The sequence below is a fragment of the Varroa destructor genome, unplaced genomic scaffold (assembly GCF_002443255.2).
Source record: "Varroa destructor unplaced genomic scaffold, Vdes_3.0 BEIS01000007.1, whole genome shotgun sequence".
Taxonomy (NCBI): Eukaryota; Metazoa; Arthropoda; class Arachnida; order Mesostigmata; family Varroidae; genus Varroa; species Varroa destructor.
This window is the reverse complement of record NW_019211460.1, coordinates 26,613,672-26,625,454: the sequence shown is the minus strand read 5'-3', so window position 1 is coordinate 26,625,454 and position 11,783 is coordinate 26,613,672. Positions and strand designations below refer to the sequence as shown.

The window sequence follows — 11,783 nt, the reverse complement described above, 5'->3', positions numbered from 1 at the left end:
ATATATGTATTTTTTAGTTTTATAACTTGATACAGTTTACGAACGCACTGTTTACCAATTATCGAAGTAATCACTATTCTAATTATATGATAATGAATCAAAGAACCAAACGATTAATTTAAGATATATTCTGCGCAATTCCCCTACGAGATTATCGTTATGACATTGGCGCCATGTGTAGGATTGCGTCAAACGGCCTCCGCCTGCTTTATCGCCATGTGCCCTTGGGCAGTCGCTGCAGTGGTGGACGCGGTGGTTACGCGAATGCCGGTGCTTCTCGCGTGGATCTCTGTCAGCATCGAGAGATGATCCTTCATACTGTATTTCAAACGGTGAAAGAAAAGGAAAGGAAGTTTATCGTGTATTTGCTGCCACCAGAAAACAAGTAATGCCACTGCTAACGGGCAAACACGATAATGATGAAGAGCATCGCCGTTGCTAGGTACCAAGCTTTTGACCGCGTCGCTTATCGAGAACACGGCCTGCACAGACCGTGTGTCATGTTGTTCGAAAGTTCGAAGTCGATTAATTTTACTCCGCAATCGACTTTGGTTGGATCAATCTGTTGAAGTTTTTTCTTCTTGTTCCTCACTTCGTTAGGCTAAAACTGTTCTGTTACTTCGGCTCTTTTTCGGCCAAAGCCAGCATATTGCCTCGGGCTCAACCTCATGAGTACGTTCATTGTGTAGATGCGCTGATTGAACTTTGTATGACACTTTCGACTTTGTTTCCTCTTAGCATGGTAACTTTACGTGTTATAGCGTCGTGCGTCCGCATAAGTCGTGACACCTAATTAGCTAGAAAATATGTGAGCTTCCCATGAATAAATAGTCTTAGCTTAGTTGCTGGATCGGTATCCAATTTAACTGATTCCAATGGATCTTTCACCGACGCTGGTTTCAGCGATTTCGTCGGTGGCTTGCTTCCGCTGCAAGTGGGCGATGGCTGAAACCAGTCAGCACCCGTAACAGTTCTTTCAGTCTTTTAATGCTATAAGAATGAGAAACAACGACGGTATTGACATCAATCCCTTAACGCATTTGTTTTGTGGTACCTGCTACTTGCACAGAAAGCGAAAATGACGCGGCTTCACGTCAGCGCACTATAACGCTGGGCGGGTTCAGGCGTTCAGCCTCATTAGAGATCGTCCGGCCCAGTGGCACAGAGCTGGGTTCGATTGAAGCACTCGCTTCTGGATGTTTCAAATGTTCAAACGTTCGAAGCTTTCTATCTCAGGAAAAAAGGTCCCAAACATCAAATAGCTATTTTAAACATCCGAGTATGGCGCTAGTATTTCTTGGCAATCTATTTCGCCTCTTCAATCTTTGCTAGTCTATAACAATGTGGACTAAAACAAGATTTGTATCTAGAGAAACTTCGACTCGTCTATCTAGCCCCTTGGTTGAAGATCGACACTAGCTAAACGCGCATATATGACTAACATTAGTCTTACATCATTCCTCTTGTTATAACTACCTGCATAATAATGATCGGTATATTATGTATGTTCGGCACCAGTTACCCAGCTGCATAGGTAATAGTGAGCCAGCCATGATGGCCTCTTTTCACCGAATCAGCATTAAACAACATCGCCACCAATCGACTGACACACGGAGAAGACAGTAAGCGTTAGGGGTATGGCATTACGCTGGCCATACTTCATGACCATGCCACTGTTCCTCTAATGCCATCATGACCACTGCATCACTGGGTCTAGTAGCAATCACATCATCAGCATCGCCATAATTATTCCCAGCAACAGCAACGTCAGATGTCATCGAGCAAATGGCTTTGGCCCCGGAATGGCTGAGCGGGACGACAAGCAACCGACAAGTACCAACAACAGCACGAATAAGAACAAACACATTGTCACACATAAGCATTTGCCATGCCATCATGTAACCGCCCCGAGCCATGTAATCTTCTTTGTGGGGCGGGTGGACGGACAGTCCGTTGGCTCGTAGGAGGAACTGCAACTTAACACAGCTACCGCAATTGATGACAATCCAACAACATCAACATCGACGACGACGACAACGATGACAGCGGGTTGGGCCGTAAGGCGTGGGAAGCAGCAGCAGCAGCAACAAAGCGTTGCTTTCGCCCTACTGACTGGGCACTCGTGTCGTTCATGTTGTCCAATTCATATCCCTTGTACCCAGAGTTGGCGCTGACATCGACAAGTTAAACGGTCAGCCAGTAGTTGTAATGGTAATGGCGTCTGACCGACCGACCGACCGACCGCCAGCGCAACTTCACCCCACCCAATGTGAGCGAACTGTCAGTGAAGCCAGAAGACCCACATAAAGCTGACCACAAAGCTGCTTATTTGACGTAGTTCAATGTTCACAGCAGCACTGGCCGGCGAAACATCAGGCAACTTCACCACCAACAATCGCCAATATCAAATCGTAAATATATAGTGTCCTCTCATAGGTCGCATATTATATCTAAATCTGCTCGGTAGCTGCATCCATCTAATGGGTGTTGTGGGGTTGGCAAGGGGGTTATTTGCGGCGGCGATGGCAGTGGCGCACTTTGCACACGCTAATAAATACTAGAATACATTACCTTGTTCGGTGCCTCGTGCCATAGTGTGCGTCATTGTTGTTGTCGCCGGCGTTGGCCTGCTGTTATATTTGTCATTGGTGTTGTGGAGTCCGGGGGTTAGGTGTGACTTCGATAATAATGGCAACGGTACCATATGTAGCAGTTGTGCTGGTATCTGCAGGCCGAATACTGACTGATGTCGCTATGAATTGTACTACGTACTAGTACAGCCTGCCGCAATCGATGGCCTGTTGCCAGAGAGCCAGGGTCGTCTGGATTTACGCGGGCACGTTCATGATAACAACAAAGCGAACAACAACTTTGCGCCTGCAGTGTAAACTTACCGCCCGCCGGAGGCGTGGCTCATAGCACAACATCCTGCGTATCGACACCACTCTGTCGATGCCGTTGGACAATACACCTACAATTCTGCGGTCGACTGCAGCGGGCAAATCCTACGCTTAACGAATCCTGCCAGGATACAGCCATCATCGACCTTGGTAGCGACTAACGGTTGTCCAGAACAGCAACGGTCAAGACAAAGAAAGCGATATGGGAAGGAAAAGTTGTGAGTAACGCAACGACCGCTGCTGCTACTGTTGCTCCGCAGTAGAAACACAGAAAGCTGGCCTATGTCAGACAATACAGAGTCAAACTTAAATGATACCGTCAGATTGATCGGAATCGATACAAGCATGAAGCACTATGTAGATACTTGCATGTGGCTAGCCTTTTGCTCGATAAAGCAATACTGGCGATGAATAAATAACCCTTGCCTACTTACTTACCCCTGATCCGTCGGTGGTCATTGAGTGTTTTGGGAATTGTTGTTGGTCGTTTGAAAGTTCGACTATTGTGCCACTGGCTACGATCCAGAATATATACAGCGGTCTATTTCGTGACATAAAAAAAGTTCGATATTGAACAACGTTTATCTGATGTTATTCATGACAACGGTTTCGTACACCCTTTTTTCCTTTTGAGAGTCATGCGTTGTTTTGGCATACGTACAAACTGGATCGTTGATAAATACACAAACGCTTATCCTTGATCGTACATTCGTTGGTGAGGTTAGGCATCATCGTATCTAATCATAGCGTTTGTATTGTGCTTGGTGTAAAGCAGCTGTCAAGAACACGCTCGTCCTGCTGAAAGCGATAAATAACATAAAGCATCAGTGTTGCTTGTAAACAAACATTTGTTGTTACATTAACTAATTATTTATGTAGTGCTTCCAGCCGTCTCCATATCAAGTAAATTCTCTTTTGAGTTGTTATTTGATATATAAGTAACTCGGCTGAATATTATAGCTTGGCCTTGACTGATGTTACTCGATTTCTGTGCTTTTTTTAGGTACGTTTCCATAGGAAGCAAGAGCGTTTAGCGTAAACGCCCGGGTCTACCCATGGCTATTCCCAGCCATCTATTTGCTTTTACCCCTATAACATGCACAGTGTTATGTAATCCAGTTTTCCATCTATAGGTAAGAGGACTTCAGAGGCAGCTCATGCACTCAGAAGGTCCACTATTGCTCCTGCGAGAGCCGGTTCGAGATCATATTAGAGTTGTAAGACAAGGCCCGAAAAGACGAGGTTCCACGATAGCGAACAGCGAAGTCGTGTTTGCACAAGCAAGCTCTTAATTAGAATAGAGCTAAGACAGAGACAACATTGATTCTGCTGTCTGCAATCTCCACTAACGCTCATACCGAGGGTGACCATTGTCGTCGTTCCCCACTGATTCGGGTCGCGGTGAAAATCAAGCCTGATCCGACCATCGATCGTAAGGCGGCTAATATATCTGTCCAGCCAACTCTTTTTCGCGCCACCCAATGCAAATAACAAAAGCATAGTTATTACGGGCACTGCTACCGTAATGGCTAGTTCTGCATACATGCTATGACAAATGACCATCTATTTACTATACTCGGCATTCCCTTTCCCTGGTGGTTCGAGTGCGCGATTTTTTTTATCGAACAATGTATCTCTTGCTTCGTTAAGCGACTTTTCGTTGTGCGTACTAGTCTCGCGATTCTATTCGACGGGTTTTGAGCCCAGATGTCACCGACGTTCATCTCTACGGTCATCTTACGCTTCGAAAACAACCAGGTCGTAATATCTGTTGACCTTTCTGCAGGTAAAAACCTACATGAGTTCTTGAATATCACGTCCCCGTCTATGTCAATTATGAGAACGAATTGGCACAGTCCGTCCGCTTACACCTATTACTTATTACCACCTTAGCAACATCGACGTCGGCTCCAGCATCGGCAACAGTAGCTTTGCTTCAGTTGTTGCTTTGATCGCTCACTTATGCATTTTCTTTTTGTGTACCCCTGCTAAACGGAACAATTAAGGGCAACTGAAGAAAAAACTACACCGATTCTCTTCACTGTATTGTCTTTCAAAGAATGAGTGCTTTAGGCTTCCTAGCATAATGGTAGCATCTGCTATTAGACCCAATGGTCGGCCTGACGGCCTTCCATTTTTGCGCCTGCTCTTGCCGCCTTCTTTAGAGGAAGTCGTGGCTACGGTGAGCTACGGTTGGTTTTCTAACAATTAGAAAAAATTGTATTGTGGTGTTTATTTACTGTACCTGCACCTGCTGTTTCTCCGCTCTGTCAGCGGCAATGCCGGTTTTTCTCGACGCCATTGCCCCGGGAGGATCGGCGACGGGTCCAAGCCACAGAGAATGAATGGACCTATGTCGAATTGTGTCTGTTCGTTTTAGTTCATCCTATCTGTGTTGTTATTTGAATTTGTAGGCGTCCAGCTGTCTTCTGGTATGTGTTGGTACAGCTCCGATCCTGTTGTTGGTTGGCGGCCTGCAACAGGTCATAGGCTAAGCGGTAAGTACGATTTATCTGGGTAGGACACCCTTGATTTGTGATGCAGTGTACGTGGTGGACTCCTCCTGCTTTTTGCTTGGCGTTTCGTGGCCTAAGTGTCGCCAACAGCTGGAACCTATCCGCCGATAGCTGTTAGCTCGACTATCGCTTTGATGTCAAGAAAGAGTGTAAAAACGGGAAACAGAAAGAAAAATTTAACCTCAGAAGCAACAATGACATCGTAACTGGGGTTCCATTTCGTTAGCTAACGATCATAATCGTCTTCATCATTCGACAGTAATAGGCTCGTCACAGTAGTTTGCTGTTAAGGGCCTACGTAGTGACATCACGCGTTAGCACCTAACTACTGTCGCCAATGCACCTCTTACGTGGCAGCCTTATAGATTGCTAAAGTAATTTCTAGCCCTTCTCTCTAATTTCAGTCGACCTATACCTTCATCGATTCCTTTTTCTCTTCTTTTAGATGTTCAGTAATTTAGAAAATTTCCGCCTACTTTTTTCTCGGACATAAACAAATACTGACGCAAATAACTGCCGGCCGCTCCAGGACCATTGCTGGCCTTAGACACGCTGTTGCCCATGTTAGCATCGGATAGCCGCAAAGGCCTCTGCAGAGCTCTGGTTTATGAAAGGTAAGGATAGAACGACAAGCACGCTGACGGCTCTTCCTTACGCATAGCGGAAAATCGTGGGCACTCTAGCTGACTCGATCGTTTCTACGAACGCACAATGGACCATCGGCACGATCGCCGCAGGCCATAGGGCCTAATGGCGTATGCTGTCGCGAGCCTTGAGATTCGTTCCACCTCCGCCTCAATGGCACACCGTCCCGTGGGGACGCTCTCGATATTTCCTCGCTGTGATCGCAGCGGCTCGAACAATCCAAATATGATGGTGCCTAAGTGTGGGCGTGTCTCTGTATAGTTTTTGTTTGCGACGGCGGCACTCCCCAGACCGTGCATCCCAATAGTTCTTTTCTTCGTTCTAGCAGTGTTCCATTGCTCTTGCTGCTCAAGATGGAAGTGCCGCTTTCCCTATTCTATATATAATCGTGTAAGTGATAGTAATGAAATGATTTTAGGACCGCCGCGGCTGATCGTCACCTGCGGGTCAAGGAAACTACGACTCTTTGTGGATGTCGTAGCCTTAACGGAAGACATAGCGCAGTAAAGCTAAACAGTGAAATTACTACGGCAGCAGGAGACATGAATGCAAATAGCGTCGTATTCTGTTGACTCGCCACGTGGCTGATGGGCAAGCGTTGACTGGCAAACAGCTGGCAGCAGTAGCAACACTGAAGTCATCCACTGAAATATCCAGTCTCACCCTAAAGGTACAGCAGGTAGATAACGACGACGACAACAACGAGCTAGACATTGTTCGCAAGGTAAACCGAACCACTATGGCCAGGCCGATAGTTGCCGCTGCTGTTGTCACTCTGGCCAAATACACCGCAGACGATCAGCACTTGTCTGTGTTGAGCGGGTAGGAGCTGCTAGCCATTTGTCAACAGTGAGAAATCGTGGCTCCGCGCCCCGTAGGTAATGCAGACCGCCAACCGCTAGCTGTTGTCTGCATACTACTACCCAAAGAATGCATTGTCCTTTGGGCATCAGAGCCCCTGGTTTTTCAAATGTATGCCTGTAGGGCAGCGAGCGTCCAAAATGAAGGTGTCTGGACAAATAGGCATGGTGAGTTACTCCCCGTCATTTCCATCTTTGACTCTCGATATCGCACCGCCGGGCTTGCTCGTACGGCAACTTGCCAAAAGGCTGAGACGTTTTTCGTCTACCAACCGGCTTCCCAACATACATCGAGTCGATTACACGCGCTTCGAAGGTGTGCATGACGTATTTAACGGTGAATAGAAGATAGAAAAGAATTTTTTTCAGTAGAGTTGACACGGTGTAGAGAGACCAGGATGGCTATCCGTTTAATAGACGTGCGCGCCAATTTATCATCGTTTATTAGCAAAGACCCGCAGATCTAGTCTGACCAAAGATGTGTTTCTAGAAGGACCCTCGGACATGGTACTAAGTTAAAATACTTAATAAATAAAATACTATAATTAAAAGCTGACACACCAACAATAAAAAAGCAGCACTAAAGGATACTTGCATAAATGAATAGGTAGTTACCAAAAGTGCACCACTAAAAAAAAGGCGCTATTCCATCGACTAAAAAGATTAGCGAGAACATATTTATAATTATTATTATGATCGTCATGAAATAAGTCTATGCTGTACCGTAGATTATATCACTAAAAGACTTGTCATCAGTTTGGCATAGACTCAGACGTACTTTCAATGGCGTCGCTGCACTCTGGTGTTTACGTTAATCACGAATCGGTCGTTCTCCAGAAAATGTAAGTGTACGACACCATTTTTCACTCTGGCCTTCTTGCACAGCCACACGTCAAGGGCGTCTTACATATTGATGTCCGATTCAGCAAAAAGCAAATTTCTCGCTCTCCTCCCTGTTTCTCTGTCCCTTCTTCGATAAATACTTTCAGTGTTTTAATGGCAACAACGCAAAATATGTTTAAGGTCAATGTCCTGAAGTAGAACAACATGTCTCCGTACTATGTACGATCTGCAGATAGGCAGTGACACAACCAAGCCGCTGCCACTGGCTCACATACGACTTTGTGGACTTATTTGGTAATGCAGTATAAAGTCAATTGTCACTTTCTTCCACGTATTTCGAATCAAAGAAGCCATAATTATATAGAGCACATAGCTAACTATAGACAACAAAGGTACAATACGGAGTAATATTTTATCACGTAGTATTGATTCGGAGTTAGAGTACAAGTCACACATTTAGCTTTCACGATCAGTTCTAATCTTCTGATACACGATATAAAACTAACAGAATACTTCTTTCAGACTTAGTTTACTGTTTGATACGGTTTAAACTATAATTGAACGTATCCGTGTGTGTATATATATATATATCGTATATTAACGTTCCGTTCTTTATTGCCGTTTCTTCTGCTTAGATATTCTACACCCCCCTCTCCAAGTCCCCCCACACGGATGCTACCGGAACCATCGCTAATGTTCCTATACAACCAATGTAACTATTAAACGGACGTTCAACCTGACCCCAAGTCGGATCTAGTTCATAGTTCAGGATTGTCACTACTTAACTTATAGAAGATGCTGGGTTGAAATTTAATGTTCGAGTAAATAAGGCCTGCTCCATACGATAGCTACTGTCTAGTTGATATCATAATAAATTTCGGTCGCCAACACAGTGACAGACTAATGAAGAAAAAAAGCGTCATTAGGTTATAGTAATATGTGTGGATCTACATTTCTATGGATATAATCACTGCTGCTACCATTTTACACTATAGTGCGATAAAAACACCAGGCCGTAACCAAGTTCCTGCAATTGCTGCGTTTTTCGACTTTGCATCACGTTGCCACAGTGGCCGATATTTGTACAGGGCTGTTCTCGGTAATAACAAGTGCTATCTGTACGTTAACTTGAACCAGATGTCGGTATCAATGGCTTTAGGAGTTGTTCTGGAGGTCCCAGGAGGCTCCTGGTATTTAACCAGATCTTCATTCAAGAAAGGTTATGCGTTGCCCTTGGCGGGCCTGCGACGGTCCGATTCACTGCTTCTTACTAACCAGCCTGTCGAGTTACATGTACATTTGATTGAGTTGTGAAAAATAAATGCTTAACAAACAAGGTCAAGTCATCCTGCTCCATGACAACTCTAGACTATACACGAGAAACGTCATCAAAGCTACCCTCCTGGACTTTATTATATCCGGATCCTGTGTCGATGGATTTTCGCCTTTTTGCGTCCACTGGGCAACCATTTCGTGGCCTTACCTTTGGCACAGTGACGGGGATACATAACCTAATAACCTATTCCTACCTAGAAATAAAAAAATGTTGTATTTTTTAGTCAACCTAAACTTTGGCTTCTATATAATTCAGATAGTTACGGGCAATTCTGTGCCTAATTCCCTAAATCCTAATTGGACTTGGAAGAAACGGATACTGTAATTAAATTTTTTATTACAAGATTATTATCAAAGATTTCTAAATAAAGAAAAACATTAATAAAAAAAAAAATAATATTACACACCTCATGGTCATCCGTTAATATGTTTATATAGATGCGGATAAGCAAATCTAGATCATATAGAAAACACTGCTGCATTCGATGGCAGTCAATTTAGACTTCTTATTCACCTTTGCCGGTATGAGTCAAAAGCTTCGTATGTACAAGTCAGCGACACGATATCGATCTAAGAGTGAGTATATGGAGTCGTTTAAAAAACTTTGTGTTATATAAGATATACGCGTTTTGTTGAATTTACAAAACTAATTTAAGAGTTTTTCCAAATCGCCTGATCAAGGGGCAACGAAAGGCCGAATATCTATCACAGAAATTCCCGCATCTGGAGCGCCTACAACTATCGTGAAGCTTGTACAAACCGGATTTCCTGCAGGGTTTATAATGGAACCTATCTAGGAAAATTTGTCTGTTTTAGTCGCATCCAAAGCAACGAAAATCTTCATCAATCTCGGCGAATTTTTACTCTCAGTTCGTATAATTGATCTTAAAGGCTTCCATTGCTGGGTGCTCAAGGCGACGACAGTAGATCTGTAGACACTAGTGACGAGTCGACCAGATCATGCGCGACGCAATTTCGGGTCATGACTGTAGTTCCAGTATCCTTTTGAAAGGGGAGACTTTGGCGCGATTTAAGTTTTCGGCTGGGAGCTATTCGTAAGGGACCCGTATCCTAGGCATTGCGGTCGAAGCTGCTTTGAGATCGAACGGCTGCGAAGGGCAAGTGATGACGCGATTTAGTTGTTCATGCAGTTAACGCTGCATTTTTCAGTGAACTTTTGCTGTTTGCGGGGAAGAGTAACCCCAACTACTGACACATGCCTTGCCTTCTCTTCTAAAACGCATCACCTCTCTCTTAGTTTATTTGCGGTCAGCCCCAAATCTGTGAAGGTGCCGTAATAGAGCTTGTTGCGTTTCAAACCTACTTAATCCGTATATCACTAAGTCGCCTAGGTATATATAATAGAACACTGATGAGCTGCGTTCCTAAGTTTTATCATTTGATTAGATATGCCCTTCAGCAATCGATTCAACGGGTTACAAGGTGTCACCTTTAAAAGACTCGTCGTGGGTCATTAAACCGCTGCGACTGGGCAGTAATGAAACAACATCTTATCAAAGTATCCCTTGTCTAGTAAGTGGCGGTCGGTGGCTCATGCGAATGCTCAGATGAAGCAAACATTTCAATGGTGGCAGTACTAGTCTGGTTAGTCTTTTAGGTTAGACTATATATGTCCTATGTGTCATAGGAAGCGCTTGCTTCCTATGACACGTATGAATATTGCTTTTTTTTTCCTCCTACTTGTTTTCGTCGCCCCTGTTTCAGCAGCATTGGTGAGGGACAAGACCAGCGAAGACGAATCTGTCCAGGTAAAATATTAGTCCTATATCATATACTGTGAGCGTGTCCGTTGAAACCTTAGCCCGCACAACAGGCAGGCTGAGCACAGCGGGTTCACGTCAGAAGCGTAGATCGGCCAATGAAAAGTTAGTGCGCTTATAAAGCAGGAGGACTCCTCTAAAGGCCACGGCACCCAAGTTGGCTAGTGCAGTTCCATCTCATAATAGCTGAACTCTTCGTTTAGAATACACAGCATACAGCAGCTCACAAAAGACTATTAGGAAGTGTTGGGTGAATCGAGTGCGTTTCCAGTTATCAGACAGTTCTCAGTGATTACGCGAAACGGGTGGGTTCTGTAAATATTCACATAAGATAGACATACACCCACACACCCTTCTATTTAGTCATTCTAGGACGAGTGGGTGCGCATTCTGTAGACGCTACAGATAATTTGACGATTGATGTCACCCGTGATGACAGGCTGTTACGGGACGTGTTGTTTTTAGATCTACTTCGGGGTTGCAGCAGTAACACCAATTGCATACTTGCCAATAGGACGAATCGCAAATTCGCTGAGAACAACTACCCAAGAGGACGAGAACGCAACATGACGACGCTAACCTCTAAAAATATTGTTATTTAAATCGAGCGAACACACACGTACTCCTTAACGTTGCTTCTATTTGGAAGGGAGGAAGAACTCTAGTGAATGAGAGCTTTTCGCCTTATGTCTGTTTTGTGTTGCAGTAGTGTTTGGCGAAGACTCTGTTTTTTAAGCAATAAGATACGAAACAGTCGGTGTTGGCACGGATAAACTACTTGTTGAGACATGAATGTCAACATTCGTTTAAACTAACCTATCGATTAACGCAAAGCAAAAGATAACGGGAGCTACTAACAGACTTCAGAATGCATGGCCATAGCATGAGCCGTAGAGCCACGTT

At 44.4% G+C, this 11,783-nt stretch overlaps 2 long non-coding RNA genes across 5 annotated transcripts in view; one reads left to right on the top strand and one right to left on the bottom strand.

Annotated features, from left to right (window-relative positions):
• Positions 1 to 11,783, top strand: part of LOC111254291 (uncharacterized) — a 111,513-nt gene that overhangs the window by 83,820 nt on the left and 15,910 nt on the right. Inside the window, exon 3 of one of the 4 annotated variants that reach the window (XR_015316517.1) lies at positions 8,400 to 9,428. The exons of 2 other annotated variants lie outside the window; for them this stretch is intronic. This is a non-coding gene — a long non-coding RNA (uncharacterized LOC111254291). Of the gene's footprint in view, positions 1 to 8,399; positions 9,429 to 11,783 lie in introns of those variants that run through there. One more of the 4 variants, XR_015316518.1, reaches the window with a different exon arrangement.
• Positions 2,606 to 11,783, bottom strand: part of LOC147754503 (uncharacterized) — a 55,413-nt gene continuing 46,235 nt past the window's right edge. The window contains exons 7-9 of the long non-coding RNA XR_015316522.1: positions 5,146 to 5,374; positions 3,339 to 3,695; positions 2,606 to 3,057 (exon numbers count right to left, since the gene is read on the bottom strand). This is a non-coding gene — a long non-coding RNA (uncharacterized LOC147754503). The remainder of the gene's footprint in view (positions 3,058 to 3,338; positions 3,696 to 5,145; positions 5,375 to 11,783) is intronic.